The sequence below is a fragment of the Sinocyclocheilus rhinocerous genome, unplaced genomic scaffold (assembly GCF_001515625.1).
Source record: "Sinocyclocheilus rhinocerous isolate Xijiao unplaced genomic scaffold, SAMN03320098_v1.1 scaffold3059, whole genome shotgun sequence".
NCBI classification, from domain to species: Eukaryota; Metazoa; Chordata; class Actinopteri; order Cypriniformes; family Cyprinidae; genus Sinocyclocheilus; species Sinocyclocheilus rhinocerous.
The window spans coordinates 336825-348471 of NW_015632728.1; the positions used below are offsets into that span (position 1 = coordinate 336825).

Below are 11647 nucleotides of genomic sequence, written 5' to 3' on the forward strand. Positions count from 1 at the left end.
CTCTTGCAACTGACCCCTGGACCTTGTATGAAAATGAAAGTATGAAAATTAAATCTGTCTATTAGCATGGACGACATCTATATGCTAGTGTAATTATAAAGTTTGACAAAATTTGCTGCATTTACAGTCTCTCCGTCTTCTTAGCCAAAAAAGGATTAAACTGTCCAATCAAATGCATTAAAGAACCAGAATATTAATAAAGTTTATTATAAATTCCACCTGCCTCTGAAGTCCTCACTCATTCATTCGCTCATTCAGTCCTACATTTGTGAAAAATCACTGCACTTATTTGTATTAAATGTGCACTTAATTCCTAAAACATTGTACTTGCAGATAATATATTAATGAAATAAAAGCCCACTTAAGTGACTTAAAGAGAGACACTTTCATGACTGTTTCTTTACACACTTAAGTACACTTTTAAAAAGTGCACTTTATAATAGCAAATTAAAAGTTTTACTAGTACATTTTTGTCATGCTTTAAAGTACACTTATTTTTGATGTGTTGACTAACATACTAAAGCACATGCAAAGTGCTTGATTTCAACTGTAGTGCATTCGTAGTATATTACAATTACAAGTAAAATTGCAAAAATGTATACTAATTAGAAATATACGTATTTAAATGACAAGTTTCGATAAAAATTGCATGAGTATATTTTAGTTTACCATAAATGCTTGTCAGTACATTAAACAGTACTTTAACCATATTTCAAAAACAATAAAAGTAATTACGTAATTACATATACAGTGCCCTCCATAAGTATTGGAACGGTAAAGACAAAATTGCTCTGCTTGCTGTGGAGTAAAGACATTTGCAAATATGATTAAAAGATGAATATGAGACAAAACTACAGAATGTCATTTTATTATTAGCTGTTTCAACACATACATGCTTTACCAAATCAAAAGGACAGCACTTTTAGAGTTCATCCCACTATTTGATGTGAGCATAAGTATTGGGACAGTTGAACTTAAGGCAGATGTAAAAGATTAAAAGCTATTATTTAGTTGCAGATCTCTTGCGTGCAATCACAGCAGTGAGTCTGCGACACATAGACATCACCAGACTCTTGGTCTCATCCTTTGAAATGCTTTTCCAAGCCTTTAATACAGCCAATACCAACTGTTGCTAGTTTTGGGCAGTTTCTTCCTTTAGTCTTCTCTTCATCTGGTGAAATTCATGTTCAGTCGGATTTAAATCTGGAGATTGATTTGGGCAGTCTAAGACTTTACATTTCTTTGCCCTGATAAACTCCTTGACTGAACTGGCAGGGTGTTTTGGGTCATTGTCCTGATGCAATATGAAGCGCTTTCTGATGAGTCTGGTTGCATTTTCTTGAACATTGGTAGCCAAGATCGGTTTCTGGCACAAACCGATCGTTTCGTGTCTTAGGACATCAATGTGTCGTCACGAGCTGCAGGGTTTAATTTGGATTTGTCTGTGCATGTTTTTTTTACTCTCATAGATTCAAACTCTTGATTTCTTCATGCCCTTTGTTTCTGCTATAGCTCTAATTGACTTCCTCTTTTCTTTTAGCATCTAAATTGCTTGCTTTTCTCTCGAAGTCAGCTCCCTTGTCTTCATCCTGGTTTGTGTGTGTCGTCATTGAATGCAAGACTCAGAATTCAAAAGCAATGGATATAACTGATACGACATATTCCCTGCTTTTAATACCTAAACAATTAATGCAACAGGACACCGCTGATCACTTAGAGAGATATGTGAGGCAACTGTCCCAATACTTATGCTCACATCAGATAGGGGGATGAAACTCTAAAAGTGTTGATCTTGCTAGTTGGTAAAACATGTATTTGTTGAAACACCCAATAATAAAATGTGACAATTTGTAGTTTTGTCTCATATTCATCTTTTAGACATATTTACAGATTTATTGACTCCACAGCAAACAAGAGCAATTTTGTCTTTACTGTTCCAATACTTATGGAGGGCACTGTATATATGTGCTTAAGTCCTTCTTAAGTTGGTCAAAAGCACTCTAGAGTTCAGCTAAATGTATTTAATACTAGGCATGCACGATATTATCGGACCAATATTGGTATCGGCCGATAATGGCTTTAAATGTAAATATCGGCATCGGCCCGATATGAAAAATTATGCCGATATGTCTCGCCGATAAGAGGAATACACAAACTCACATGTGTTCAGGGTGTGCTAGCGATTAGATCACGTCAGCATTCTGGCTCATTCTTGAAGCAAAGTTTTGCCTGAACGGTGGTTGGATTCACTGTTTTGGATCGCTGCATTTAAACTGAGAATGCACGTACAGAATGACGTGTTCGGTGTATGATAGAGTAAACCGTAATAGCACGTGCAGCGGCAGCAGTGGCAGCCTCCCCCGGGTCCTAATGCCCGCCCAGTAAGGAGTTTTAATTCCGTAGGGGGAGCTGTTGGCCTACTTCTAATAAAATGAAATCAAAATGCACAAATAATATTTAGACTGTGTTTCTGATTAAATAAAGCAGTAACTGGTGCCATAAAATCATGAGTATGTTTTGATTTAAAGGTCAGAATCTATAGCTTACATGGGGGAAAAAAACACAAACACAAACACGACACTTAAATTAAATAATTTTATATACTGATTTATTCATTAATGTTATATTTTTAAACTAATTATGAGCTCTAAAAGATTTTCAGAATTTTTACAACTTTTGCTTTAGACAATTTACAAATGTTAAATCATAAAATAAAATGCTAAGGTTACCACTGTTACTTACTTTCTGAAAAAAAATGGAATGATTAATATATAGTTTATTTATAGTTATTTTCAAATCTTCAATGTACTGTCATTATAAAATAACTTCATTATTTTTTATTTAATTCTAACAAATAAGTTATTGTTAAAAACTAACCAAAATTAAAAAATAATTATATATCGGTATCGGCAATCGGCCAAAATGAGTTGAAAATTATCGGCATATCGGATATCGGCAAAAATCCAATATCGTGCATCCCTAAACTATAATACATTATCATTCAATTATGATTAACATGTAATTAAACATGTCTGAAAACATTACATTCAGTTCATACTTAAGTATATTCTTTTAATAAAAGTTAATAGAAGTTTTTCTCAAGGGTAAATGGTGAATGACACATAGCCTACTATATACGAGCCAAGTAAATCCTAGCCTGAAATGACAGAGTGAAAAGGGCAAATGGTTTACCCCATCTCATGGAACAGGGCAATGGCACGAGGGCTGTCCAGGTTCTGCCACACGAGCACTTTTCTCATGGAGCCATTGAGATTAGCCACCTCAATGCGGTTCGTCCCCGTGTCCGTCCAGTAGATTTTTCTGCCCACTGAATCCACTGCCAGACCATCTGTGGTCACTAGACCTGAAAGAGTGGAGGAAACACTTTAAAAGACTGAAAAAGTTGAGTGACTGGAGAAAAGGAATACGATTACTGTAAGTAGTTTTGAGGTTAACAGTAGACTCCTTACCAGTTGAAATAATGTCCTCATATTCTGTACCATTGACATTGGCTCTGCTGATTTTCTTTAATGTACTGTCTGACCAGTACACTTTACCTGCAGGAGCAGTAAAATATTCATAATGATGTTCCCTAAATGAACATTATACGTGAAAGTGTCTATACATTGAGAATTTTCTCACACCTTCTACTGCATCCACTCCAATGGCAATGGTGTTCTTCATAGACACACTGACCGGCAGAACCACATCAGCGAAGTACGGGATGTCCAAAGAAATCATTCTGATGTCCGTCCGCCGGGCAAAGATCAGGAAGCTGTTCATTGCTGTGAGAGAGAATAATGTAGTTTTCTAAAGGAACATTTCACTCAAAAATTAACATCCGTCATAAACCGCATCAATAATGTTTTCATGCAAAGTTGCAAATTAAGCTTCTGGAAAGAAAATTGGAATTTTGCATAAAACATTTGCAAATAAAGCACATGTGATAAAGAGAACAAAATCGTCACTTTCTGGGAAAATGCAGCAAAATATCAGCAATACAAAAATAAAGCTGATGTAAGCCTGTGAATTTTTTTTTTTCTACACAAAAACAAATGCTGTCATGTTATCTTGCATTTGGATGCCTGATGTTTGGGAACACAATCTTGTGAGACGGTTCTGAAAGGTAATTATACTAAATAATTTCAGTATTTTAGAAGGATTAAAGCAATATTTTAGATGCTGTGCAATGAGATTCATCGCATGGGTAGTACCATTATCCAATTACATGATCTATTGAGGCAAAGTCGCGTGAATTTTTTGCTGTGCATTGAGGAATTTATTCAGTAAATGTGTTTCCATTTACCTTTTTTATTTTTCTATTTGAATTCCATTTTAAGACTTCCATCCAGCATTTTTTAATGCAATATCCCAAAATTCACACAAAAATATATGGATGGAAACACAGGCACTGACTTTCCCTCATGATGTTCCAAACCCATATTATATTCTTTATTCTGTGAAACACAAAGGGTGTGTATTTTTTCCACTCAACAAAAGTGGAAGGTGATGTATATTTACAAGCTCCAAAAAGGACAATATACCAGTACACTTCATGCATTTTCACTCAGTGGACAGCTATCCATTCAAGAAAAGACAGAACGTAAAATGCTTTCCGAGATGCATTCTAGACAGACTGCAACCCGATCACCCAAACCTCTTTAGGAAATGGTTTGACATGCATTTCAGACATGACTTGGTCAAGTGTAAACGCATCTGGTTGTTCAGGCTGCATACGTAAGCTTTAAACTACCTCACCATACAGATGTATGATTCACGCGCTACATCACATTTTGGCATTAACCTGGACGACCACAATGTTCCTTCTGCCCAACTCTCGTCTGCAAACCACAGCTCCAAACGTTCCTCATACGGCTTGGGTTCCCTCTCCACACAAACGCTGAAACTTCCCTTTCTCAGCGCAAACTAACTCAGTGAAGAGACAATGTTACCGGCAGAGGCTATTTGCACTAAGTGAAAATAGTAGTTAGTTTTGAGCATGGTAACAATATACGTAAGCTACACACGTTGCAGGCGATGTACCAGTGCGTCCAATCAACGTACGGACACCACATCCAATTTCAGCTTTAATATGGAAGCCCATTTCCACCGTGCAAGAAAAAAAGCATGCTTTGCTAAGACTTTAAAAGTCATAATTAAGAGAAGTCAAACTTTTGACTTTATCATAATTATGTCACAGATGAAATTATGCCATAAAAAGTCAAAGTTCTGACATACTAAGTCAAAATTATGAAATAAAAAAGGTAAAAAATACTATTTATATCAATTTTTATTTTTAATCTCAATTATAACTTCATGTCATAACTTCAATTTAGTATGTCAATTTCGACTTTTAAAGTCACAATTTCGACTTTTTATTTCATTAGTACTTTTCACATTTAATTATGACAATTAGTATCTCAATCTCAACTATCTCATAATTATTTAATATATAATAATTTTGAGATAAAAAGTCAAAATTATGACATACTAAATTGAAACAACTGTTAAAATGTTTACATATTAAGACAAAAATTATGAGATAAAAAGTCCTAATTATGAGATAAAAAGTCAAAATTCTGAAATACTAACTCGAAATTGAAATAAAAGACTACGTATATCCATTTTGATTTTTTTAATTTCATAATTATAACACCGTCATAATTTAAACTTTTTATTTCTTAATTATGCCTTAATGTCACAATTTTGACTTAAAGCATAATTGTTTTTCTTTTCGTCTCCGTCACTCCTTTTCCATGTTAGGTCTGTTTACGTCAGAGTGCACACGTATCTTTTACACATCACAACATGCAGTGTTGTTAAATTTAAACCTGTTGATGAAAACGATGCATTCTAAAAATGCGTTCTAAAAGTCTAAACAATTCATAATAAGGTATATAGAATTATTCACAGTTTATTAAAGTACCCTGATAACAAAGCTACGCATTATATCATATTACCGAACACCAGCACTTTTACTCTCCACGCCACTGTCCCAGTTTACCTCATGGTTTCTTTTGTCATTTTGGTGGGCGGAGCTACTGTAAATAGCCTTTGTCAATCAGATAGCTATTTGCACCATCAAAACGCATTAAGTGGCCAAGACTAAATATCCCGAGGGCCAGAGATTCCCACCCCTGTGCAATTAAGTGCGCAAAAAGAGACAAATCCCCTACTGAATTGTACGAGAAAGCGATCCGAATGGTTTCTCACCTTCAGAAATGCCCCATGACATCATCACCACTGACACATCATAACGGCGACCCCTAAACCCCTGAGGCGACTCAAAATGAGTCTCAAATTTCAAAGACTGCCCTTGCAACAAAAACCACGGACTGAAATGTCACCTGGAATCCCAAAAGCAAAGAACACCTGCGGCCATTTCATTAAATTTCAAGTCAATTGTGGAGTTATGGCTACTGAATGAGAAGTTATTGCTGGTTTCTTAGATATTCGAGACGGGTAGAGAAGCATGGACTTATCGGCATTACCGTGAGTGCAAGTCTTGCCGTCCGCCTGTAGGTTGATACCAGTGGGACACGCACAGCTTGAGGCTTTGGGAGCAGGAGCCAGGAGGCAAAGGTGACTGCAGCCGCCATTATTCACCGAACAGGGCGTCTGGACTTTAGACAGAAAGCAGAAAGAGTGGAGACAGGTGAGAGAGAGAGGGGGCTAGAAATGGCCGTTCAATCAGATGTAACAGATAACAGGCCTCTGGGTGTCTCGGTGGATCATTATACACCAATGAGACTCCAGACTGAAGATCAGTTACCGCTGGCCTTAATCCGCCGTCTGAAACCCAAGACATCGAATACGACAGAGACCCACATTCCTATTTAACACATTTCTGCTAGGCATGCGTGTGAATTTCAGTTGTCAACAGGAGAAAGAAGAAGAAGAGGGCTGCTAACTGGAAAATGAATTATATGTTTAAATTATTTCATTCATTTTTATTGCATACTTGTAAGGCATTTTACCTAATTTGATGTGCTGAGTGTACAACAAAAACTTATTTACGCCCTTAAAAACAAAGGTCCTGCATTGGCATCAATGGTTCCATGAAGAACCTTTAACATACATGGAAACTTTTAATTGAACAAAAAGGTTCTTTATAGTGGAAAACGGTTCTTTAGATTATTAAAATGTTCTTTGCACTAATAAAAAATGGTTCTTTTAAGAGTGGTTTACTGAAAGGTTCTTTGGGGAACCCAAAAAGTTCTTCTATTGTATTTTTGCGTGTGTGTGTATTTCATAATGATTTATATTGTCTTTGAAATATGGTTAAAGTACTGCTTAATGTACCGACAAGCATTTACGGTAAATTAAAATATACTTTAATGCCATTTCTATTGAAATTTGTATGTCATGCAATTATTAGTAATTGCAAATTTGTACTCATGAAGTTGCAATTCAGTACATTTAAAATATACTTACTGTAGATATAGAATAACACACTAAAGTTAAAATTATAATTAAGTACTTCACATGTGCTTTAGTATGTCAGTTAGTCACCACATAAAAATAAGTGCACTTTAAAGCATGACAAAAGATTATTAAAACAATGATTTAAAATGCACTTTAAAGTAAAACTTTTCATTTGACATTATTACAAAGTGCACTTTTTTAAAAGTGTACTTAAGTGTGTTAAGAAACAGTCACGAAAGTGTCTCTCTTTAAGTCCCTTAAGTGGCCTTTTATTTTACAGATTATATCTGCGCTTGTTGTTGTTTTCAAGTGAACTCATTAGATAAAATTAGATTATAAAGCACCCAGGATGCACCGCAGCAAAGAGTGGCTACACTGACAAAGCTACAATATGTCCAAACTTTTGACTGTATTGTATATTGTATTTGCTACCAGGATCATTAATACACAATAGAGATAGTCTCCGGTGATGTTTTACCTGTAGTTCTGTGATGGTGGAACATGTGAATGTCCATGAGGTTTTCAAGGTTTTCTGCCAGCGTTCTTCGGTCCAAACCAGTGAGCTTATCTGCACTTTGGATGCTCTTGGATTGCCAGTCAGTCCAATATATTCTGTCTTCATGGAGCGTCAACCCAAACGGATGAGGCAACTGACTGCCAATCAACACCTTCATTGGATAAGAATGAATAAAAGTTTAACCTTAGAAGGAATGAACTGCAAATCAGTTTAACTAAAGAACCCATGTCTACCTGTCTGCCTGATCCATCGAAGTTGCCATACTCAATGGTCTTAATGCTAGCATCAGCCCAATACAGTCGCTCAGTGCTATAGTCTATTGCCAATCCATTAGGCCAGGTCAGGTTTGTTGAGATGATAACCGTACGGTTGGATGCGTCCATTCCAGCGCGCTCAATCTTAGGATTGGCACCCCAGTCTGTCCAGTACATGAATCTATTTTGAAACAAAAGCGGTTATGTATCATTTCTTTATATTGTGTAAACCTCAACAGCTACTACTACTTGTAATACTGTCAAATAGTCTATAAAGCATCCTCCATTTATATTGGCACCTTTGATAAAAAGGCTAAGTTTTTTACTTTTTTTAAGTCTGAAAAGGAATAGTTCATCTCAAAAATGAAAATTCCATCATCATTTTCTCATCCTGTATGATATTCTTATGTTGAACACAAAAGAAGATATTTTGAAGAATGCTGGTCATCAAACAGTTGATGGTCCCCATTGACTTCCACAGTATTTCTTTCCCTACTACAGAAGACAATGGGGACTAACAACTGTTTGCTTCTTCAAAATATCTTCTTTTGTGTTCAACATAAGAAAGAAACTGACATGAGGGTGAGTAAATGCCCATTTTCATTTTTGAGGTGAACTATTCCTTTAAGCATCATTCAAAATTTTAAAACCTAACCTTTCAAAAATCTAACCTTTAATTGACGTAAATTATATAAAATTACAAAAACGTGTGTCACTATCATTGCAACCTAATTTTTATTGTACGTTTTTAAAAATTTTAGATCATTCCTGTAGCTCAAAAAGTAGGTCATGGGTTCGAATCCCAGGGAAACTGACATGAGGGTGAGTAAATGACCATTTTCATTTTTGAGGTGAACTATTCCTTTAAGCATCATTCAAAATTTTCACAAAAATCTAACCTTTAATTGACGTAAATTATATAAAATTACAAAAACGTGTGTCACTATCATTGCAACCTAATTTTTATTGTACGGTTTTAAAACTTTTAGATCATTCCTGTAGCTCAAAAAGTAGGTCATGGGTTCGAATCCCAGGGTAAGCAAGAACTGATCAAATGCAAACCTTAAATGCAATGCAAGTCGCTTAGGAAGAATCTGCTAAATGCATAAACGCTATTTTTTTTTTTGGTAAAAAAAAAAAACTTCTGCCCGGTTAACACTCAATAGGTAAAAAACATGACTTGCTGATTCACTGGGATATGAAACTGAGGTCATGAACAGGCCAAATTCCTATACTTATTAATAACTATAGGAAGGACCCAATAAAGTAATTATGTGTGACAAAAGACTGTTGACTCGCACACATCAGGAATTAGCTCTGTTGTTGAAAATGCCCATTTCCATTATTAATAAGACTGTTTGATGGTTTGATGGTCAGACGGGCACACATATATATAAGTCATATATAACCATCTGCATTCATGGAGGACACTGTATAACATTGCATATTGAACCGTACTTGACCTACCCTCCGATCGGGTCAACAACAATGTCCCGGGGACGGTCGAGGTTCTCCCAGATCAGAACTGTGCGCATGCTTCCATCCGTGTTTGAAACTTCAATCCGATCTGTGCCTAAAACAGTTACGAAAACAAGTCTTTTCTAAATAACACTGGGGAAAAATGAATATCTAGTTGGCATGAAACTCTGCAGCATATGCCTGTCACTGCTCTTCTAGCATGTCACTCAGAGTATAGTTGCACTAACAGCATCTACATTCAATGAAATTAGAAGAAAATGGAGTGAGAAGTAAAGACAAGAACTAAAAAAATGAAAACAAAGTATTTGTCTTGTAGTGTGCGTTTGGTCTTAAATGGACTTAAACAATGGAAAGTATTACATGAAAAGAGGCATACAAGCGTAGATCTGATGCTAGGATGTGAAAGATGAATTAATAACAGAACAGTACCTGCATCAGTCCAGTACAGTTTGTGTGTAAGCCAATCGATAGCTAGACCTGCAGGGCTTTCCAAACTGGTGTCCACCACAACCTGCAAGCGACATGAATATCATCTGTCAGATTACATGACAGTACATTACAACCACCTACTACACAAGAGAGGATTTGTTTGTTTTTGCTAATTTGTTCTCCAGGGGTCAGTGGTGTATTAATAATTCATACACTAGACACCCAACAGCAGTGGCATGAAAAGACCTAATCAAAGGCAAGAACAACAGATTAACTAAAAGGACAATTAAAAATAAAGCATTAGTACTTGCACACAATTTGTTTGATTTTTTATTTATTATATACATTCGCTCCCTAATTATTCCATTCTGTTCCATTTTATATTCTATATTTTATTTATGTGTTTATTTATTAAGGTGACTACATAAATAATCTCATAAGTCTCTAATGCTCACCACAGGTGCACTTAATTAAAAATAAAGTACAAACAGTAATATTGGGAATATTATTAAAATCAAGCATAACTGTTTTTATTTGAATACATTTTAAAATGTAATTTATTCCTGTGAATTTTCAGCATCATTACTCCAGTCTTCAGTGTCACATGATCCTTCAGAAATCATTCTAATATACTGCTCAAGAAACATTTCTGATTATTATCAGTGTTGAAAACAGTTGTGCTGCTCAATATTTTTGTGGAAACTGTGATACACTACCTAAAAGTTTGGGATAAGTGTGATAAAAATAGAAAGAAATTAATACTTTTATTCCGAACGGAGGCATGATCAAAAGTGACAGTAAAAACTTTTATAATGTTGCAAAAAAACATTTCAAACAAATGCTGTTCTTTTGAACGTTCTATTAATCAAAGAAAATTTTGTTTCAGTTTCTATGAAAATATTCAAGCAGTAATAATAACGGTTTTGAACACTGACAATAAATGTTTCTTGAGCAGCAAATCAGCATATTAGAATTATTTCTGAGGATCATGTGACACTGAAGACTGGAGTAATGATGCTGAAAATACAGCTTTGATCACAGGAATAAATTATATATTCACATAGAAAACAGCTATTTTAAATTATAATATTTCCACAAAAATTTCCCTCTGTATTTTTGATCAAATAAATGCCGCTTTGGCAATCATAAGAGACTTCTTTCAAAAACATTACAAAATCTTAAAGATATATATAAATATATGTGTGTGTGTGTATTAGACTTGTGCCGTATTCGGTAATGCCATATATTACGGTAATGAATATGCACGATATTGTTATCGTGGGCACTTCTAAATACCGTGAATAATTATATATTACAAATTATTCAGAATTTTGAATGCATTTTAAGAATACTTTTCCCATCAATTGGTCAAAATGCACAACAGCGCTGTATGCTGTGTGAAAGACACGTGCTGATGTAAACAAGCGCAGATGTGAAGCACATGGCGGAACATGTGAGACGCTCTGGATGAAAGCGCACTTTCACCCTCTGACAGCAGATGGCGCTAAACTGCAGAAATAATAATAATAATAATAATAATAAT

The 11647-nt window shown here is 35.3% G+C and overlaps 1 pseudogene; it reads right to left on the bottom strand.

Annotated features, from left to right (window-relative positions):
- LOC107742929 (low-density lipoprotein receptor-related protein 4-like) overlaps nt 1–11647 on the bottom strand; it is a 102253-nt pseudogene that overhangs the window by 14536 nt on the left and 76070 nt on the right.